The sequence below is a fragment of the Anabas testudineus genome, chromosome 2 (assembly GCF_900324465.2).
Source record: "Anabas testudineus chromosome 2, fAnaTes1.2, whole genome shotgun sequence".
NCBI classification, from domain to species: Eukaryota; Metazoa; Chordata; class Actinopteri; order Anabantiformes; family Anabantidae; genus Anabas; species Anabas testudineus.
In genome coordinates, this window is record NC_046611.1 from 11435785 (window position 1) to 11459477 (window position 23693).

Genomic DNA, 23693 nt, shown 5'->3' on the forward strand with positions numbered 1-23693 from the left:
TATCTCTTGTGTTTCCCCTAGTCTTTATTCCCCTTGCTGTTTCGGTTCAATATTGCGAGAAATCACATTTCAAGATTCTCATTTTGTCATTCTTTTGTGCGGAATGTCATACGAAACAGCATTTGTACATTGAATAATCACTAAATGAGTCTGAGGATCAAGGCATCGCATCTTGATAATTGGGCTTTCAGCCTCATTCAGCCTGTTCAATTATGTGTCTAATTTTTGAGGTTGGTTCAGAAAAGTGGGGTAAAAAATAAAAAAAACTATTTTGACAGAAATATTGATTTGATATTTGGGACCCAGTGAGAAATTGGGCTATTTTATTTTTAGATTTTATACTTATCTACTAGTGTTTACAAGAACTAGTTAGATGTAGTTTTTCCACTTCACAGTTTATATCAATATGCATCATTGCCAAGGCCTAAAAAGTCACTACATGATGTCACATCATAATTTACACAGTACACAGTAAACCTTACATCATAACATAAGTAATGTATTTACAATTGAAATTTAGTTTAGTTAGAAAATGAAAAACAACCAGCTTTATCATCAAGTGATTTGTAATTTAAAAAGCTTTATGTAGGCTGCAGTGGAAGAAAAAACAGTCACACATCAGATAAACGCTTGGTCCCATGCTGAGCTTTGTGGGTCAAGGCGGGTGCGGGTTTGCTCTTTTTCTGAGTATTGATGACCCGGGTCATGAGGGCTGCTGACTTCTGGAACAAGTAAATGGAAAACCCTCTTGAAGTCAATCAAGTGGACTTCTCTACTCTCTCTGAGGTGATTGCTTTAGCTCTGTTGTGGTGCTGCCCACATATCCTGCACTAACACAGTAATGATAGTCCTGGCACAAACGTTAATGCCACATTTGTTAACATGGAGCCATTAGTAGCTGAATCTGTCACCTACTCTGCAGCCAACCTATGGAGCAACAGGAGCCACAGGCGCACTGACAACACTTTCTAAACTTCAGGCAACAAACATATCGCAAAGATAATAACGGGATAATTACCATTTCACTTCTGGTCATTTCTAGTGAATTCTAATAAAACAGATTTGATGAAATTCCTACAGGCGAGAATGACTCCTGAATTAAATATTCCTGGTCATGATCAGTATTTGCATAATATTCATCACACTGCAGATGCTGGTTATCTGGCACAGATATTGCCAAGTGATCTTAATAATGTCAGTATTAAAACAAGAAGGAAATACAGTATAAAACACGCCTTAAGTCTAAACTCCTGGCTCATTCAACTGTAGCTAATTCACTATCCTGCCTTAGCGAAGCGACAGCTGAGAAAAATGTGTCTAATTCAGTAGGGTAAGCCAAGTCTTCCACTGCTCTCCATAACTAACTAAATAATGATGGCAGGCATGACGGTGACTGTAAAACTGAGCCGAATGGACACAGATGGGTGATCAATTAAGGGAACACCAAAATAAATGACTGGAGAACCATCAGCATCCCATTTAAAAAGAGGTTCACAGCTTTTCAAGTCTGTCTTACAACAAGTCAGGTGAGCAGATTTCCGCACAGCAGCTGGATAATTGGTTTATTTTAACACCTAAAAGCGCTAATACCCACTGATGGTTGACCTACAAGGCATTTTTATGCAAATGTCAGTCACAGCCATGTGAACATTACAATACACTATTAAAATGCCTCAGACACATTTGCACAATCTCAAGGTGACTATACAGTGTATTTCACTCTCCGTAATTCTGTGTCCCTGCAATCCACAGCCTGGTACTGAAATTGAAAGATAATGTAGCTAGACTTTTAAACAGAAAATGGAGCCGCTGGCACGGGACCTGAAGATAACATGTTTTCATATGGGAATAAAGCACCTTTCTGTTTTGAGGACAGTAAAATTTGTGTAATGTCACTTATTGTGTCTGTCTGATTATGCAGATATCCTTTTATTCTAATACCATGGTTCCACCTAAAACAACTTAATGCAATTTATTATTGCAGACTGTTTTATTATAGCAGATAAATATGCTCATCACTGTGAGCTGTATGAAAGAGTAAGCTAGTCGTCACTAGCAACTAGAAGACATGCTGTAATTTTTTTTTATAAATGCCTCTTGCAATAGCTTCCTCAGTTTCACTTTTCACATTTAAAACCACTGCTCAACGCAATAAAATCTCAGGACTGTTTAAGTCATCCATAAATACCACAGCTGATCTGCTTTGTATGTGCTTTATATGCACTTTTGAATTGTGTCTGGCTGTTGTTCCTCTCTGTTCTACTCTCTCTCTCTCGCAGTAGACAGCTTGAGCTCAGGTATATTACATGATTAAATAAAGGTTATACAACCAGAGCTGAAACAGTAGGACCATTAATCACTTAGTCAGTCCTCAGAAAATTACATTTGTCAAGCAGAAACATTAACTTAAAAAAAAGAAAACAAAAGCACATTTCTACCTTTCTGTTGATCCAACGTGAGCTCGGCCCAGACGCACAGATTTGATGTCTGGCTTCCACTTTGCATAACAGGTTTTCAGGTTGTATTTCTCAATACAGCAGCAACTGTGTTAAGTGTCAGTGGTTTCCCAAAGTAGTCCAAAGTTCATGGTAGTACGACTGTTTCATATTAAGTTTCTGTCTAAACAATGACAAAAATTGGCCAGCAATTAAAACACTGAAAACAATAAACATCTTGAGTAATACATGAAAATAGTTGCCAATTTATTTTCTGTATCTAATTAACTGGTTGCAGACGTACCAAACCTAACAATCAAAGTATATACAGTACGGTGCAAAAGACCAAACTGACTTCTTCAGACTGTTGAAGGATCAACTTGACATCTAGATGAAGCTGCCTGATGCCGAGCCAGGTCTCTACTGGGTCACTTTAGCCTATAGAAGCAGATTTTTATTTTTGCTGTGCAAATATTTCCTATGTGCTCTAATTGTATTCTAAAAACACTAAGACATACATTTTATATCGTTATAATAACCAAAGCCAAACCAAAAAAATCTAATGGTGGCCTAAGACTTTTGCACAGTACTGTATAAACCTATATAACCAATTTATATTTCAGAATAGAAAGGCTATACATTTCCAAAGCCCCATCAGCAGTAGACAGACTGCATCAGTAATAGATGTAGACATTATATGACACTAGATGTCCCACATGCAGAGCGTGATGGTTAGCTGCGATCTATCAGGAGAAACAATCAGTAGAAAGTATTACAGCTTGTCCTCAGGCTCACAAAGGGCTCATGTAGCATTACAAATGCTGCAATCGGCGAAATCTTGGCTTATTGATAACTTTCTTTCATTGATAAGCATCAAACAGTACGTCTATACTGTAATTGGAACTCCCAGGTCTTGCTGCTGCTTTGTTCATCTGGAAAATGTGATGTTTAGAACAAAATGTGGAATGATCAACTGCTGGCTTCCTGCACACCCAGAGGGAGGTATGAAAAGCAACGGCGTTAACAGTCCCCGGCTTTGTATTCATAACTGAATGCAATAAGACGCTGGCATCAAACTCTGCATTCAAATGGAGCAACAAACAGCACATGGGCCATTAAAGAGTGAGCTATAATACCGCCCCTCCCTGGCACACCACCATCTTTTGATTTATTATTGGGCTAAACTCCTCACTGTACGGAGTAGCAACCGTGCTGATGTCTCCCTGGAGACGCATTGCAATAAAATGAACTGCCATTGTTTTCTTGCAGAACTGTACAAATTGCCTCATCAAAGCCACAACATGGGTCCTCCACCTCTAGCCATTAATCAGTGGGAGAGTCGTAGGCGCCACAAAATGCCTTTCCGTTTTCCTGAGTTGAGAAGAGACTCGGGCTGACAAGTGTTGTTGTTTCCACGTTTTACTTGGGACGAAAAAAAAAAAAAAGAAAATGTAGACCTAATGTTATCGAAGCAGAAATGTCTGAATTTACCTATTCTAACATCTTCATGCAGTGTTTTAGTTAAATCGTACAGTTTTCAGGTTCAGGTTTTGAGTGGCAGCGGGTGTTAATCCCTGACCTGTGAGTCAAAGACAGAAGACACTGAGATAAGTGTCTCGCATTAGACACGCCACTGTTCTAAATGACATTCTGTGATGAAAAATCTCGCTGCCGCCTTCAACCTAAATATGGAGCTGATCCAGAAATGAACGGCACCACTTTGGGAATAAATTAGAGGTGCTGTGGGCTGAATTCTAATGACCGCGTTAACCTTTGCTAACAAAGTTCCATTGACATTCACTTTTCAAAGAGGAGCGAGGGAAGAGGGCTTCCTGTAATTTCCACTTAAGCCCAACTGTTCTTTTAATAATTTCCCACCCTTGTGTGCACAGTTTTTCATTTCTAATTGGGATGAGAGTTGTGGGGACAAGGCGCTTGAATTTCATTAAATTACCAGAGATGGATTTAATTCTACACGCCCCTGTGCCGTGTGATTGTCCTATTTTCTGCGCAGACATGTATGAGATGTTAGTTCTCTGGTAGACTGATGAGCTCCTGGAGTCACACAGTGCAACAAATACAGAAAGAAAAAAAAAAACAACCTAACATTAGTTCCAATCAATAATTTCCAAGCTTGTGTTTCCACTGCAGCAGAGACAGTTGAAAGTACAAACTGCGAGTTATGCAAAAAGCCTGTGACACAACAGGATTTGAGCTCCACTGCTCTTATACAACAGAGAAAAACAAACAAGCCTTTCCCTCGAGTCCCTGTCTGTGTGGCCGGTTAACCTGAAAACACAATGAAACTTTCTGTGTAGTCCTGGCAGACTAATTGAATGCTCCCACACTGCAGCATCTCAACTGTCATTACATTTGTTCTGATGTTTGAGTTTTTCTCTACACACAAAAAGCCTGAGCAGGTGGATGCATGCTGTACTGTGGCAAGAGGTGTGATATTCACAACACCCGTCATTCAGTGCTGGTATAAGATGCACGTACACGTACACACACACACACACACACACACACACACACACACTACTTAGACTGGTTAACAAGAATCAGTCTCACATTGGTTATTTCAGTGAGCAGAGCCAGAACACCAATAGGTTCTCAAAGTTTGCTGCTGTTCGTGTTAGAGATGTAAAGTTTTTTCAAAACCACAGTTCAGTTCAGACCTTGATTATTGTTTTGTTTTTGTTTAGAAGGTTTTGACCAATTACACCCGTAGTTATAGTCAGTTCTCAAACCCAGATTTGTGTCATGGTTAAGAAAAACGAAACCACTACAGAGAGAATATAGACAGACGAAATGTTTCCAAAATGCATCGAGGCCTAGACTTTACAAGTCTTCCAAACTGTTCATCTAACAAAACTGAGGTGTGTGTTTTTTTGTCATTCTTTTACTTTTTATGTGACATGTTACCAGCTTCACGAGACTGTGTTGTGTTTACATCCTGTGCTTTGTGCAGGGAGGTCCAAATACTGACTGTAGCACAATAAAACACAGCCAACCTAATGTGTGCTACCAGTCTACTCCTGCTCCCAGGCCCGAGCTGAGGGGAACCCCTGATGTCCAGAATAACATGAGACCCAAGTCAGGTAACACTTTGTCGTCAGATGTAGTTATAGTTTAATAGTTGTTTGATTAAACATCCAAACAGCAAAAAATAAAATAAATAAAAACATTCAAAAAATACCATTGACTATACGTTGTTTGCCATTTATCCTCTGTACACCATCACACTGAATTTAAAATAAAACACTCAAGATGTGGACAAAATCTAGACTTATTCTATTATTTATGAGGCCCAAAAAATTGTGTGCGTTTGTGTGTGTATGTGTGTGAGTGTGTGTGTGTATGAAAATAGCTGTAATTCCTGAATGAATTAAAGCTGAAAGTCCTGACTTCACTCACATCTTTAGTGGTTCATTTCATATTCAGTGTGGTGGTTTCATTATTTATAGACCGAACTGTACATAGTGTGACAATTAAACTTCCTGCAAAAAACCAAAAGACCTCTGAAGCTCAGCTTGATGAAGTGACGGGTTCTTGGTCACTTTCTGACCAAGACTCTTCTTGTCTTGTCAGTTACTCAGTTCGACTGGACAACCAACTTTAGGAGGAGTCCTTTTATCTCACAATTACCAAGACACACACACACACACACATTTTCTGGGTGTCTGCCTTTCACCATGTGAGACACACCATCTACATTTTAATCAAAGCTAACTGGATGCACCCAATTGTTTTATTTTGTGACACTGTTTTACTTTCTACTTTGTTTTTGCAGAACAAAAAGAGTTCTTCATCTTCTGTGATTTTGAGCAGAGCACAGTGAGTCAAACTTTGTTTTCTAACTGGCTTTATCCCTTCCCCCAGAAGATTGTCCCTGTGAACCACTAAATCCAGCTACAATCCCTCTGACTGAGAACTTCTTCCACATAAAAGAACCATTTCCCTACAATTCTCTAAATATAAACGGTGATGGCACACAGTGTGCGCTCTTAAGATTTACGTCCGGGTTTGATTGCTGTCCGCTTCTCATAATTACTGTGTTACACTTGTTGCCCACAGAGCGCGACTCATCCTCCACCGGGGCTCTCGTCCGTTCACTTCTATCAGGCGACAGAGCTGGGAAATCAGCCAGGGAGAGGCAGAACAATGGCGTTTGAATGCCAGCATCTCACACCTCAATACACACGGAAATAGAAATGGGGAGGACAGCGCTCTGGCATGATTACAACAGATGGTGACCCCGCGGCACACAAAACTTGATGGAGGGTTGGCGTTAAAATGGTGTTTGCATTTACTTCACATAAGTCTGATGTTTCCAGCATCAGTCTGCAGCACAGCAACTCAGCTGTCAAATAATCTTCACACAATCTTTTTTTTTTTTGTGATTTTGATAAAAATGTCAAGTTCTTCAAAAAGTGTCACTTCAAAATTAACCTCAAATGAAATCCTCAAAGCAGCCGTGACACAGGGGTTAGGAGCGAACTCAAGAATGCCGCTCTATGGAAACCTATACGGTGACAAACAGTAGCTGCAGCCGCTCTAAGCTGGAGCTTTTTATTGCTTCTGAGAGTTACAGTGTAAAGAGTATTATAAAAGGCATCCACTGGAGATTATGCCACTAATCTGTTCCAACAAACACTGTGTCATTGATTATTAAAGGCCCGATCTATAATCCAAAGAGCACACAGAGGGGACGCCGCACTGCAGAATAGCTTCTGTAAGCATTCATTCATTGTCAGGCGTCTGGATATAAAGACTGACAACCTGGAATAGTTCCTAATAAGTTGGAGACGTTGACTTGGATGCAGATATGCATGTTAATAAAACATGCCTCAGTAATTTGTAGTAATAAACATCTAAATGTTGACATCAAGTCTCAAATATGACCCTTGAATAAAGGCAATATCTAGAGCAATAGTGACATTTAAAAATATGCTTTGGGGCTTTTGGAAACGTCAGATAGCGAGAAGTGCTTTGGCTGAACTTCTACCTTTGCAATCTATATTGATTAATATGAAAAATAACACCTGCATCTGGTCAGTGAAACAGTGCCAAATGTCGTTCCAATGACATTAAGGTTCAATTTGGTATTAGTCCCGTGAAGGATAAAGCTGTCTATTCTCCTGCTCAAGTGGAAAATAAAAGGCCAGGATGCCATCACAAAAAGAGGAGCACACAATCGCTTTCCTTTTCTTCTATTGTGCAGCAGATATTTATTCATGCTATAATGACAGAAAAATTAAACTCTTCTTGGATGGATTCTCCTTATTAGGAAAACATGCTTTCTCTGGCTGTAGATGACGGAGGAGGGGATGCCTGTCGCAATTAATATCACACTACCTTTCAGCAGTCTATTTTATTATGACACAGGCCTATCATTTGCTGGAACATGAGGCACCTCCGGGTGCCAAATTCTGAAGCCTGGCATCAGTCTTTACTCTCCAGACACCTGTAACGCTGGCGTCTCCGTACAGTCCAATCTATCCTTTTTCCATTTTTCTCCATTAATCTCCCAGCCTTGTAATTCAGTTTTCATTTGTTCCTTCGCTCACAGGCTGGTGAATGCTTCGCCAACATAGCGATCTTTGCCGTGACTCATGCCACATGACTGCTAAGCGCTCTGCATATTTTCCTTTCACAGACAAGAAGCCGGGGGACAGATTAGGTTAACCCCAAGCACACGAGAACAGTGAAGGGGAGGATTCTCCTCGTTTGTTGTGGACCTCGGCTGACCTCGGCTAACCCCGGCTAGTATCCGTGCACCTGGTCTGTCCCTCCTCGACTTCACTCAATTAGTGAAGCTCCTTTATTGCACCTGAGTCTGTCGTTCACCAGACTGCGCGTGGCCTTTCAGTTACTGAAGATGGCACACATCCAGCAGCACAAGACAATCCTTTTATCATAGTCTCTTTTTAATCTGCCCCTCTGAGCCTCTCTTTCTCCCCCTCTCACATATTTAGTCAGCAAACCATTATGTTGAACAGTTATCAAAAATAGATACTTTGAATGATTTTTGTAGCACCTGGAGAAACAAGATCCCAGCTTGCCACTTTTTTGTGAATCCAACAACAGATGACTGGGTTGACAGCTGCAGAAAAAATAAAAAGACCTACTTCAATTGTGCGTGACTGTCAATCTTATTTTTAAAAGTGGCAGTTTTATGTTTCCATCCTAAAAATAATCCCCGTTGACCCCTGCGATCACTGTATGAAAAGAAGCCTTTTTTGTTACAGATGATACATCACTGACGGCTGAGAGTAGACAAAAGAGCTGGTCTCCGCTGTGATTCATACATCTTGACAACATTGCATTGGCCTATCACGTTCAGCCGGCCTTGAGGAACTGACTCCAGCTGACTCTTTATCAAGAATTGCAAGCCCTCGTAAAATTGAAGAAAAAACAAACTACAGATAACGTGAGCAGAGCGCGTAAATTTATCACACACCCCGCAGCAAGAAAGCCAGAAGGGATTTATGGACGAGGGAGATGACTTGCAGTGAAGCTGTAGGGTGTTTAAGTCCTTTTGTGTTCCCTGTAAAAAGAAAATACACATTCTCAATTTGTTTAGTGCTGCATTTCTGTTTGTGCAGTTTTCGGTTGGAGACTTAATATCAGAAGGAGATATTATAGAGTGAGAGAAAAGCCAGGCTGCGGGAGCTACGGACAGACAATACTGTAGTTATACAACTCCTGCTCATTAAATGCCTCTAGCTTTTTTATCATTAGTCAATAAATAATGCTAGAGATTAGATTTCTTATGTGTATCAGGCCACATAATTTCATGGGCATCATTGTCTCTTGTTACCTTACACACCTCCTCCCAATAAATGAGAGTAAAAATCTATGGAGACACCTTTATTTGTAACATATTGTGTAACACAGAAGGTCAGCACAACCCTTATTTTTTTGAGTGTAATACATGATTCATTGTTCAGTGTAAATTGTAGTCCACAGTACATCACCTGGCTTCTTCCTTGAGCTAGTTTTCAAACCAGACTAAAGACAGGTCTGCAAGTGTTTTACCATATACTGTACCCAGGGGCTATAATAATGAGCAACAAAACACCACAGTAAAGTGCTGCATAGCTCCATAAAACCACAGGTGACAGTTAACTACTGAGTACGAAAGGATAAACAGGGCACAATGAACATAAAAAACTAAAATATGGAGCACAAAGACTGTAAAAGAAATAAAACAAGTTAATAAAATGAAAAAGAAGAGTAGGATGGAGATCATAAAAGACTTCCACAAATGTTTGTGGAAGGGTTTAAAAGAAAAATTTAAAAGAAATTCATGTAACACATCCAAACGGGAAAAGCTGGCAGTTTCACAACTGATGATCCCAGAGTTAGGAGCTGCAAATAGCAATCATACATGATGTATTCTTTTTATTACTGGTTTCACCAACCAATGTACAGCTGGGTATCATCTGCATAGCAACAGGATGTTGAGTTAGCATAAGATAAAATGGTCCTGGTTTTGAACCCAGAGGGATTCCAAAACAAGAAACACAGAAAAAAATATCTGACCTCTGCAACTACAACACTGAATGAACTATAAGGAATTACTGTGTATTGAAAGCGAAGGGTCCGAAGTCCTGGTCAAATGTTTTTGTATCAAAAGTCAAACTCAACAGTAATTAAATTCAATGCTAGTGAGATGTGAATTCCTAAAAAAAAATAAAAATCAGTTTAGTTTAAGGAGGTGATATTTTGTTATTTTTTAACAATGAAGAGGAGACGTGAGATATAAATAACCATGGATGTCATGGATCTAACAAAATCTGTCAACTACTTAATTATCATTATAATAGGAATGCTCAGTAACCTAAAATTATCTAGATGTCACATTAGCAAAAGCATGTACATTAACATCTGACAGATTGAACCCTGGAAAAACAAGTCTAGACAGCTGTTTATTTTTAGTCAGAAAATATTTAAGCCAACAAATTGATTATTGACATGACAAGTTATACATACTTAGCTACTTCAATGGTTCGGTAGGGCACGACAAAGTTCAGTAAAACAACCAACACAACACTTCCAGCCAATTCCAAAATCTCTGCAAACCAGTTGAGCTAAATAACTCTGGATGAAACCTGCTATAACTTGACAACAGGTTAGGATCATCCACAGGTTCGGGCTTCTGGGAGGCTGCTTGCTGTTAGCAAACACTGTCTGGCCTGTTATTATAGAGTCCTGGCTGTTCTCATCAGCATTCACTCTGGGGAGCACCTGCTGCTGAGGTGGATGCTCCACGAGTTATTGGATTGCTAATCTCTTCCTGGGAGGCCTTTTCAGCCAGGCGGACAGATGAGGGTGGAAAAGGCAATAAGCCATCTATGGGGAGCAGCTGATGATAAACTTGAGTGAGAAGGCATCAACAAGGAGGGTGGGGTGGTGAACAAGGGAGGAGGGGGGAATGAGAAAGTTATGTCCATATACACTGCTGTGCTGGGGAAGGATGGCTGTCTGCCTTGCTAGGACAAGCCTGCCTCCTGATTTCCTTCTCCACAGGCACAGAGTTATTGCTTTTATTTGAAGACTGCTCCGGCTTTCTCCTTCAATAGATCATAGCGCTCGATAAAGTGGTGGTGGGGGGTGGGGTGGTGAATCTGGACCAGCCATCAGCACTGCGTGCTTCCTATAGCCTGAGCTGATCTCCAGCACCACTGATTGCTCTGTTAATGGTGATGAATTCACAGGAAATGGAAGGCCTACTGCCAAACATGCAGTGATGGAAGGGAGCAATAACTCTACATCACGGGACCTTTCTGCAGTGTGCAGGCAGGACATTACACAAAGAGCAAACCGTCATTGAGGTAACACTAAAATAAGTAATAAACAGTCCAATAAAAGGAATGGGCTCAGAGCTTTACATGATAAGACAGGAAGCAGTGGATACTTAAAGCTGTATCTTATTCACCTTTGCCTGTACCTCATTTTCATGGTGTCAGTAGTTAAATTCAAAATTGTTTTGTCTGTCAGTTTGTCCCAGCTATCTATTACGCCTAAAAGGCCCATTTAAAGACAAAGTTGACAGTTGTGGAGGAACATTATGAAACTTTATTGTCAGTCAAAAAAAGTGGTTAAATCTCACTGCGAGGTTTCACTTTGGTGACCAAAGACGATAAATTCTTAAAACAACTGTTCCTAAGACCAAACAATCAAATAAAACATAACTGACACAAAATAAAATGGATATATCAAAATACTACTGACATAAACATACCTTCAAGCTGACTATGCAGTATTAGTACCTCACATTGTCATCTTTTGAACAGTCAGGCTCAAATGACAGTTCTACAAATGTCACTTAAAACATCTCAACAATTAATAACTTTCCATGAAATTTTGTCAAGACAGTTCTCCTGCCACTATGCAAACCTTTTTAATCCTCATTTGTTGTCTACTGAGACATCTTGTCAACCTACGGTTTTGTGATTATGCCAACATCACATAATTATATATCCTTAACATCAGTGTTCGTATTTGTCCTTGTTAGCATTGTAAACTAGAGACATTAGCATTTAAATCAAAACACTGCTGTAAGACGAGGCTGTAGCTTGACCAAAAGACCCTTGGTCTTGCTTCAACCATACACTTGAATTATCAGAAGTACTGCTGAAGTCATTGTTCACGGTATTTGCCCGGTTACACCATTAATATATGTCAAAGCTTATGCAAGAAAAACTGCTAGATTAATTGATAAAACAAAATCATTAGTTGCAGCCTTACATCGGAGTGAAAAGTGCAATACCACATTTTGGACACTACACCAAAATTGCTTCACTGTTCAGCACTGATTCCAGAGGCCTGAGTTGCTGTTTACAGTCAGCCATGCTATCTGCCTCTGTACGCGGATACAGCTTTAAAAAAAAAAGGCAAATGACTCGGCTAACAATATGTAGATCCTATCAAGCTCCTCCACTGATAATTTTAATGATTCATATTTATAGGGCAGCTGTAGCCAACACATCCTAATTTAACTTGATGGGTTAGTTTACCAGTCAAATGTGGCTGCTGTGGAACTCTGTGTGTGCTACGCATGGGGACAGCTGTGCCCTTGGCTCTGACCCTACGGGACTGATGTGGCATCTTTAGGCGTCACAGCACATCAAACACATCTCAAAGACGGTGGGGAGTCAATGCTGCAACTCTGCAAACCTCAAAGCAGGACTATCATCTTCTGGTTCATTACACGTGAATTGTTTATATGTCAATTTGAGAAACAGATGATGGAGACACGCTTTCCCGTTTTCTCTCTGTATTATAACAGGTGAGCGTATCATCTGTTAAGGGAGTTTTGTGTTTGTTCTCTGTAACGTTATAGTGCAGGGATGATACAGCAACATTTCCATGGTTGGGATGCATCAGTGATAAGTCAGCTGAATTACACGACTGCAACACATTTCCCCTGAAGCGGATTCTCATCAGAAAGGTCACCAGGTGTTTATGATTGAGCCAACGCTGCTTTTCCCTCAGGCAAGATGGATGATGACAGTGGTGAGGGAATGAAAAATGATCTGCATGTCAAGATTACCTGCTGTGCCAGCGAGCGGGAAAATATCACTAGATCTGCTATGGAGTGAAAGAAAATCCCTTCCAACATGCCTGAATCTGAGCTTGTGCATTAATCAGGCAAATTAATACAGAGCACTCTTTCCAAGTGACAGCCTTTGTTATTGTACTATCCTCATTTTGTTGCTTTCAGGGGCAATTATGAGAGGAAGCTTAATAATCTATCAACATTCTGCACCCAAGGAGAGGTCAGTAACACCAAATGCTAAATAACAAATGCATTATTTTACAGAACAGCACAGTAGAACTACTAAAAAGTCCACAGTGGCAAATGCAAACAAAGTCACTTGATTGTTAATTTATTCATGGCCTGGGCCAAATTCCTCAACTACAGTCAGCTCTATTTTAGGCACCAAGGGTTCAGAGTACAGTGTCTTGTCAAGGGACACTTTGACATGTGGCCAGGAATTAGAGAAAATGGGAGTCGAACCAGCAACCATGGGGTTTGTAAATGGCTGCCTGACCAACTGAGCCAGTGTCTAATGTGTGTCTGTAATATGGATCCACAAATATTAATGGCCACTCTTCAGCAAGTAAAATTAAATAGCGCCTGGAACTGATTAAATATGAAAAATCATCCGGGGAATGTAATAAACTGCTCGTGAAAAATGCAGGTAGTTCACATATTGGAGCAGACACAGTGTGCATCTCACCGAAACACGCATTAGCCTGGCTGTGATATAGTATTTTTTCTCAGAACATAACTAGATAAGTCAGGCATTCCTGAAGTAATGTAAGCAGATACAAATGATCTTTATAGCTATAGCTCCTACAGCTCATTTATAATTTTCTGATCACAGCATGTTTGGTACAGAGCATGTATGCAGTTAAAATTCTCCAGTAAATCAATACAGACACAAATTAGAACTGGAAATTATGAACTTGATAATAAAATTCACTTAAAGGGCCCTTTTTCAAAACTGAGCTACAAAGCACTTGTTAGCACATACACGATATGAAAAGATTTCAGGATCAGTCCCTGCAGCCTGTTTTCCTCCCTGTTGTAGTTGTTTAGTCAGGACATTTTGTGACTTTGTTTAACTTTCCTTGTTTTAACAGTTGCTTAGAGTTCAGGCTCTGCTTTGCATGTGTAATTAAAATTATTAAGCACAGTAAATACACACCTTGGGTTGTGAAGCATTGTGTGCTATCAGCAGAATTTGCAACGAGAAAGCAGGATGATATCAAGGTAAACACTATGCATGCTGAAACCTTGAAAGCAGTTGCTTTGTGGTCAGACATACAAGACTGTCCTCGCAGAGTTTAACACTTCCAAGATTAAAACCTAAATAAAAAAGGATTAAAGATTGAGCTTAATGGTTTTGCTTCATACTTGGTTCTAGTTTGCATAGATTATATTAGGCAAATATTAAATTTATTAAAATATACACCTGCCTTCCCATTATTGAAATTTCCTTCCAGATGATATCATCTGGTTGCTCATTCTACAGAGGTTGTAGACTTGGTTGACCTGCTTCCCTTGAACTCTTCCACATCACATCATCTGAACTTCTGCTGATGAAAAATTGTTTTTCCAGCTTTAATCTGATATCTTAGGGAAATGTAGAGTTTAAAAACATTAACATACATGTAACTCTCCTAGGAAGGAAGTTGACATTTTGTGACCTTTAATGATGGACTCCAGTAACAAACGTTGGCCATAGTCTGCAGAAACTAATACGATTGGTTGATAATCACAACATGTACACATTAAAAAGCACCAAGCCCAGAGAGAAACCAAATCATGCCAAAGTCTAGTGTGTGTTGCTCGCCTGGAGAACAGAAATAACAAATCAGCCCCCTGAACGAGAATAAACATGCTCCGAGAAATGATTATACCAAACAAACCTCAAATGTGCTTTGCCTCTATCTGCGTGTCTGGCTGGATGCTCGAGGGAAATGATTTTTTTTTTTTTTTTTACCTCTGTGCCACTATGAGAGCAAGTCAAACAACAAATAAACTACGTCTGGTGCAATAAATAAAAGAGAAAAACTGAGTCTGCACCCGTGCTCAGATGTACTACCAATATTGTTTTTCATTTGTCAGTGCTCCCACCACATGGGGCTTTGTGGTCTACGTGATTATTTTCTCAACTTATTGATTAATGAATTGGTCTAAAAATGTCAGAATGATGAAAAGAGGGCGTCACAATTTCCCAGGGCCCGCAGGGATGGCTTGAAATTGCTTGTTTTGAATGACCAACAGTTGAAAACCTAAACATATTTAATTGACTATCAGAGAAAAAAGAAGATGATGGAGAAAAGCAGCAAATACACCGTTTTAAAAAGCAGGAAGGGGTAAATGTTATGTTATCTTGAAAAACCTAACTGACTGAGTAGATTATAAAAACATCTGACAATAGCACCTTGTATTTGAAGCAGTAGTACAAGGTCATTTACTCCACTGAACAACAAAGAAATTTTACAAAACTAACAAAATTCTGAACAAACATGTTCGTTATTATTCAGGCAGCTTAACTCGATCTTATTTGACCTTGGGAGGTTTCCTCACATCTTGAATTGGAATAAATGAGACAAGACTCTTCATTTATACACCACACCACACCACTGTAACACATTCACTTCAGTCCTAGTCTAAAACCGTAGTCGAACAATAAAATCAACAAACATGCACAGCGGCATTCACCTACAGGGAATCATTTACCCACCCCTACCTCCGGCCACCCACACGAAACCTTTTGCCACCCTGTTTACGAAGGCAAAGACATTAGCTTCAGAAAGACTCTTTCAGCTGTATTTCTGTCCATCAGTATGCAATCAATTACACAAAAGGACAGAATTATTCATATGTGTGTTGAACTCACCACCATAAAAATGGTCGTCCTCCTATCTCTGCAGGTAAGACCAGACCAAGTTCCTTCATGTCCTTCCTGTTACTCAGTTTGATGATGTGCCCTGGTGGTTTCACACAAAGCTTTAGAAATGATTTATACATATTTATGTCTATTATGTAGGTCTAGAGGGAGTTCTTCTGTCATCTCTGTCCCTTCCGAGTCCTGACATGGTGTCAATTGTGGGACAGGTCTTTCTAAACTCTGTCCAATCAGTTCAATTTGCCACAGGTGGCCTCCAGTCAGGTTCTAGACAGACACCATGCAGGCAGAATGCACCTCATCACAAAGTCAGAAAAGAGTCTGAACACTTTAGTAAATGCGTTTTCAGTTTTCTAATACATTTAAAATTAAATTCTAAAACTTTTACTTCGGTTTGTCATTATAAAGATCTCAGTGTGGAATGGAGCAGAAGCAACAACTGCTTAATAAGAAACATCTGTTTCATCCAGAAGCTCAGTTCATATAGTTTTTTTTTTAATCTACTGTACGTCTGCCAAGCTTAAAGAAATATATATTTATCTTCTTACAGTTGAGAGTAGGCAGTTAACAAGACCAACTGGGATCGGTTGGGGATAAGACTGTCCCACATTAAATCTGTCTGCACTCAACATCAGTTTGGTCAACATCGCTCAGAGAAGCAAATGTCAAATTTACATACAGACCTCCAAGCATAAAGATACCTAAACATGCATCATGTATGAAATACACCTGCAATAATTAGTGCTGTATCTAGTTAGACTAAGATTGATGATGTTCTGTATAGTGTTTGTGCACACATAATGGTGAATCCTCCTATAATTAGACCTAGGAGTCAAACACACGACTATTCAAATGGGTTAGCCGGGTCCACGGAGGAATGTGTGCTCATTGAGAGCAGATGCTGATTGAACTCAACTGTGCAGGCAGCAAGTTATTAATATCACCTAGAGAATTACACCAAAAGCTGTATAATATGTTTTACATAGAGTCTCCAAAAATAAAATTAAATATCTTCCACTGTGGCGACCAAGGGGCGAGCTGCACTCTTTGTATTTAATTAATTTAGCTGAAGAATTAAAAACAGCATGACTTTGTCTCCTCATCCTATTTCCTGACGAACTCTGATGCATATAAATGTCTGTATGGAACCATGTTGGGCCTCTGTAAAGAGGATTAGAGAATCAGGGTGAAGGGAGGGGGATCAGACAAAAAAATTATAATGCTTTTACTCAGATGCTACCATCTGCCTTCCAAATGGAAAACCATGCTAGGAGCACATTGTGATATACTACCCAACATGTCTTCCAAAAGTCTCATTGTCTAATTGGAAAAAAACTGCCTCCTTATTGGAATACATTTTTATAATGGATGGTTTTCAGTGTGCTTCATCTGCCACAGGGTTTCCAAATATTCTCAGCATAATGAGCTACATAAACTTTCAATTCAGAGCCTCAAAATTAGAGTGACAAGGTATCCATAAGGCAGCAACAGATAAGGACGCAAACAAAGCTTCCTTGTATTATGTCTGCAAAGTGTGGAGGCCAAACAGGCTGAAAAAAGCCTCCAGGAAATGACCTCTAGGGTCCTCACCCCTCGTTTATTTGACCAAGAGGGGAAATGGGAGATGTGGATAGTGGCGATGGCCAGCTTGGCAAACTAACGTAGTCCCGTCATCAGAACCCAATTAAAAGAACCCAGAGCTAGAAGTCTCGGCTCTGCACTCATCCTGTGCCAAGTGTGGTGGCGGAGGGGGCTCAGGAGGCTTTGTAGCAGAGCCTCTCGCGTGTGGAAATGAAAAGGCAGCGGCAGCCAACATGCAACCACAACCACAGCTGGTATGAGTGTGAGATAAGAGGATGCGGGGGAGCGACATGAAGCTAACACAGCCCCGCTCTCCCTCTGACCAGTTATCTGATCCAAAACGAGCGGCTGTGACCCCGGGAGCTTGTGCAGAACAAAATGCAATTCAGCAAAACTTGCCAGACAAACTCTGCCTAGTCTTGTAAACACTGGCATGATTTATCATTAACCCGAACATCAACCAGTCCTAGCGGGTCAGATTTTATCATTGCTGTCATTCCTCATTATTTGTCAAACACTGAAAAGTGTATTATGTGGTCTGCTATAACTGCAACACCACTGTGGCATGTTTTTGTGTCAAATCCACTGAATATACTGATCATGACAAACACGCAGGGTGTTTATTGTTTTATTCATGTGCCATGTTGCTGAACGGACTGGTGTGCAAAAATCAGTCTGATCACAGTATGGTGTTGGTGATTTGTACACAGAGCCGGGGATGCGCGTGGCTAAGCTCCGGCCAACGAGATTATCAAATGATCCAATAAACTGTGGACGGCGGTCACAGACATGATCACAACGCGCTAAGCTCGACAGATGAAACGCATAGCATCGCCTATGCTGCCTTCCAAACCCTTCCCAGCAGAGAGGACAAGAGAGAGCGAGAGAGAGAGCGAGGGCCTGAAAGAGAGAAGGGGAGCTAGTGTGGAGAAACAGCAGAGGTCAGAGCACATCAATGTGGAAACCAGTGAATGCCCTCGGAGAAAGAAGAGAATCAGAGCGATATCCCACAGTCACAGCAGCTCAAAGCTCAAGACCTTATAAAAGATGACAGCCTTGTAAGTTACAGCCTCCTCATATCAGTAATTACAGTGCAGCCAGACAGTAATAAAATCTAATGCATTGTAAATTATGACTTGTTACACAGAAACCATTAATTTTGCATGAAAACAGGCAACTGCACTGTGCTCTCCTCTGCTGGTTTACTTCCCCACGTTGCAATTAAAATGAACAACTTGATAATTAATTATTCAGAGAGTAAGGTCAAGTGAATAACAATAATGTGAGCCTTTACTGATCCCCTGAGGGACACTGTCTTTTCCTTTGCCCTAACATCTCCTGTGACTCCTGGTGAGACATTCAATGATGCTTCCACAGGGGAGCATTTACAGGAAAATTGTTGCTTACCGAGAGATACTTAGGAGCAAAAGTGAACTGTGAAATTATCAAGACTTTCTTGGAGTTGGATGGTGGAACACTTCGAGAAAAAAGATCTCATTTTCATTGTTCCTGTTACATGAATTGCAATTATCTCCTGCAAATTCAACTGCAGGTCTGTATTTGTGGAAGCAAATTAAACAAGACACAAAACACATCATTAATAGGATCTGAAGAATTAGGATACAAACTATATTATTATAAACACACACTGATTCAAAAATTAAATAGGTATACTTGTCATTACTTTATAAAAATAGATACTATAGCTGTAGACGCCGCCATTGAAGCCGTTAAAACCAGTATGACTTACAGACAAAGACAGATTGCACCAGTTCTGGTCATGAGCTGTCTGCCAATTATAGTCAACAACTGCCAAGCTACCTGCTAGCCAACCACATTGGAGACGGCTGATCACAGAGACTTTTAATGGGACTGCTACGAAAACACTCATCACACAGTCCACTCATTATTTGGAACGTCAAAAAAGAAGAGTCGCGTTTCTTTTGCAAAACTATCTTTGGCGAGTGATTGCATGTTATTAACTTCAAAATCTGAGTAAACAAGACATCTGAAGACGTCACACTGGGCTCTGAGACGTTGTGTCAGTCATTTTGTTTAACTACTGTTTCACATTTAATGGACTGAACAATTCATTGATCAATCAAAAACAAATCTGCATATTAACTGATCATGAAAATAATAGTTTGCTGCAGCTCAAGCTCCAACCTGAAAAGAGACTATAGAGATATAAGCTACAAATACTCACAGCGCTGATGCACCATATATAATTTTATAATGTATGGTCAGATTAAAATGTTGGTTTGATATGAAGCGAACTTACAGTGATCCTACCAAATGTTGCATCCTCACAATCTTAGGCTGAGTACAGACAACTTTTCATTGTAGCTGCTGCTGATTTAAACATTAATTAGATACAGGCGATCTAATCTGTCGCCAGTGATGTCAGTGGTGAGACAGACCACTCTGATTGGCTGTTCAGTTTAACGAATCACAATGCACAAGAAGAGAAATACACTCTTGTCAATTTACCTTCCCACCCTCACCTGACCTGACCGGGGCCATGGGACGCCGCCTATTGCTGCCCTTCAGTTGGATGAATATTGCATCTGGTTGGATCTGGGACCTCTAGCTACATAAAAATAGTTATATATGTATATATCTGTATATTTAAAGCTGCGCCTACATATCTTGAGCAGAGTATGGAACATCTTTAACTAGTTCTAGTTCTTTCTCTAGTTCTGTTTATGAATCTATCCCCCTCCATATATTCACCACCATATTTCAACTTTCACTTGCTACAGATGGTTAAAACACATCCTTCTGTCACTTGAGCCACCTGGTCGCATTAAAGAAGTCTATCACTGTGTTGGAAAACACATCATTCATGTACAAACTCAAATCGATGACATGAATAAATGTTTGAATAGTCATCATGTTGCCACTCTCAGTGCAGAGAGAATGTGTTGCGATGTTTGTTTGTTTTTTTACTTTCCATGATTTCTGCTATTTCCCACAATGGCAGAAGGAGCCTGAACTTGATGTCAGTAACACGTCCTCATACAGGCATAGAAACATAGCTCACGAATTCCATGAACATTTGAGTTTACCTATGATTGCGGTCGTGCTCCTTACTCAGCAGAGAAATTGGCATCTCATCCTGCCCTTCTATGATGGATTCCTCCCTGCAAGGTGGCAGGATGTTGATGCAAAAACCCCTGATGATGAATAGCAGACCAGGTTTGCCAAACATGAAATTAAAATTAATCTAATGGTGATGGCGTGAGGGGGGGGGGGGGGAAAAAAAAAAAGGAAAGCTAAAGGTCTTCATAAAGCAGCAGTTTCTAAAGGAGACTCTGACAAAACAGCAGTGACATTTGACAAGCCAAGCTGTACACTTGAAAGAAATATGTTCCCTGAGGGCACCAAAATGCCACGGCACGCAGTAACAAACAGGAGCCCACGAACTGACAGATTTTCCCCTTTAAACGGTGTTGACAAGAAACAGTGGTGAAAGCGTAAGTGCACTGAAACAGCGAACGACTTAATATGTTGGTTTGTAATAAACCGTTCTATTGTGGTCTTTACAAACACCATTCATCACTGCCACATACAGTTTATCTCATCTGGCGCAGCGCCATAAATCGGAGTCCAATCACTTCCACAACAAAAATATGACGTAATTAAGAGGATCCGGTCGAGCCCGAGGGCTTCTCCGAGATTCATTCCCGCAACAAAACCAGGTTTCAATTTCCTGAGTGAGAATGGCATCGCGATTTTTAGTGTGCAACATCTCAAAAGATCAATGGTGGCTGCCACTTTCAGCCACTAACTCAAACAGCCGGGATGCCTTTACATATAAAACCTCCACACAAGGGACAAATTAGTTAAAAACCAGGCCTATTAAATGCACACCCCGGGACTTGCTTCCTCTCACAGAATGTCAATAAGATGTAGTTTACAGCACAGCAGATGTAAAGAGCCTATTTATAGATATAAGGGATGTGATGAGACTTAGAGGAGTTTAATGGTGATTTACTACTGAGGCAGCATGTAAATAAGAGGGTGAAAACTTATTGACTTTAGGGGAACTCACAGGTATCATGAGGAGGAAAAACGCTTTTTTCAACACTGCAGCACAAACCTACTGATCCACGATCATTGTGCATTTTTGAGAGGATTGAAGCTGTTGGTTGGGATCTGAAAACCCATAATTCTTAAAGTTGTTCCTAAAGCTGAACATTTGCCGGAGATTTAGTGACAGAAAATTACTTACAGCTTAATCAAACAGGGGCTTTGCAGTCGCGTTGCAGTCGAGTGCCTGAGAGAAAAGTGGGAATTTTTACAGCAAGTGAATGAAGCGGAGATCAATTAACATCTGTGTGACTTTGTAGGAACATGGGATCAGTTCCTCTCGCGAAACTAGACCTCGAAACCGATCAGTGTCATCAGAAACCAGCCGTGTGTGTGTGGTACCCATTTTGATATGTCATCGCCTAATTGAGATTAAAGCACTATATTTCATGTCACAGGAGACGAATGGGGGATTGTGGGACATCTCTCAAATGAAAGTGAAGATTTTTCTCCTCCACTTGTACAGTGTCAGTATCTGGCCTGGAGCCAGACTACGGACTTAAATGAGGGAATTTGGCAGGGCTGCTGGTATTAACGACCCAGGCGGCGTTGTAAGGTTGAGAGGCGCCGTGCTCACAAAAGAGATGGGCTTGGCTTTCTCTGGTATTACTCCACGGTGAGAAACAGTGTGAAGGAGTATTGATGTAACCACTTCAAGGAGCAGTGTAATTCCAAAAGGAGAGGATCAGTCCGGCAGGGGGGAGATGCGTTTGAGATCTGTGGCATTCGTGGTTTCAAAGCAACTGTCAAAATAAATCAGCAGAAAAGGATTTTTTGGAAGCTTAGGCGCACTGTTCACAGCAAGCGCAGACACTAGCTGTGAATTGTTGTTCTGACCTCTTGACTACAAGGTAAAATCTCATTGAGCAGCTCGCCACAGAGAGTTCTATCCCCTGCTTTCCATTTTGACTGTCCCTTTCACTTCCTTGGAGTAGTGTAGCCGTGTCGGACAGAGTGATAAAGCACGATGACTCTCATCCCTTTATGCAATGAAACAGTGGGCTGACGGATTTCACCAGTTCATGTTAAGTGGAATGGATTAGCATCCAGATAAATCATTGTGCCGGATATTAGGCTATAAAGTGCACAGCATTATGAAAGGCACAATACCCTCATGTGGATTTCTTCTGCCTCTACCTTGCTCTCTTTCTCTCTCACACAGACGCCACTGAGCCTACTTCTTATTTGGATGATGGCATGCACTCCCATCGACAGACCAGGTCTATCAGTGATGCTTTACTCACACAGTGTGGAAGAGCTTCAAACACCAGCACACAGCCGCTGCACAGCCTCGGAAACGACAAAGTTAACCTTTAAAAAGCAAGTTTAAAATGCCACTGTTACCCCCCCACAGGGCAGTCAGTCTCCTAAAAACAGCCCTTTGCGCATCGTTAGAGGAGCGATTCACCTGCCACAGCAAGGGGTCAAACAGAGCATTCACAAACAAAACCACAGATGATGGACCGTCCATCAGTTTCACTCCCAAATAAATAAAAAAGACGCGTCCGTGCTGCGCTTGGAGAGCGTCTGGAGGAACAGCAGCGCGCACGGCGGTAAAACGTTGTGAAGCACCTACTGGTGTTGGTGTCCGCGTCCCGTCGTCGCAACTTGTCCCAGACGATGAGCTCCGTCCGCTCCACACCGCAGCACGCCGAGCGCACTCCTCCTCTCTCTGCCCGGAGGAACCGGGGACGGAGGGAGGGAGGGAGGGAGGGAGGCAGCAGGCGGAGAGCGAGGAGGGGAGAGGGGAGGAGCCGACCAATCAGCGGCCGCCTGACGAGGAGGGATCGCAGCCTCCCGGAGGAAGGAGCGAGGAGTAAGATGCTGCTTTGTTGGACGGAGATTGACTTTCAAAGAACACCTGAGTGATCTGAAGGCATCTGGGCGAAAATAAACCCCGTTAACTGCAGGGGAGGATTCATCTGGAGGGTTGAGAGACTGTGATAAGGACAGTTTGATTGACACCCCATCAAGAGAGAGAGGTCCAACAAGCTCATTTTAATACAGCTGATGGTCTCTGGTAACAGCAAATTTAGATGTTTGGTGTTTCTATCATCGCCTACACTCCTTTAACGAAATGTCTTTCTGTTCAACAGCCAGGTCAGCAAAACACTGACCACCATCCTCCAGGGCAGCCCCCTGAACTGACCCC

The 23693-nt window shown here is 41.0% G+C and overlaps 1 protein-coding gene across 3 annotated transcripts in view; it reads right to left on the reverse strand.

Moving 5' to 3' along the window:
• LOC113162944 (beta-1,3-galactosyltransferase 1-like) overlaps nucleotides 1-23216 on the reverse strand; it is a 90218-nt gene extending 67002 nt beyond the window's left edge. The window contains exon 1 of one of the 3 annotated variants that reach the window (XM_026361220.1): nucleotides 23118-23216. The gene's annotated coding sequence lies outside the window, so the exon portion shown is untranslated. Of the gene's footprint in view, nucleotides 1-2438; nucleotides 2548-15859; nucleotides 15974-23117 lie in introns of those variants that run through there. The other 2 variants (XM_026361221.1, XM_026361219.1) reach the window with 2 other exon arrangements.
• Nucleotides 23217-23693: the final 477 nt, after the last annotated feature.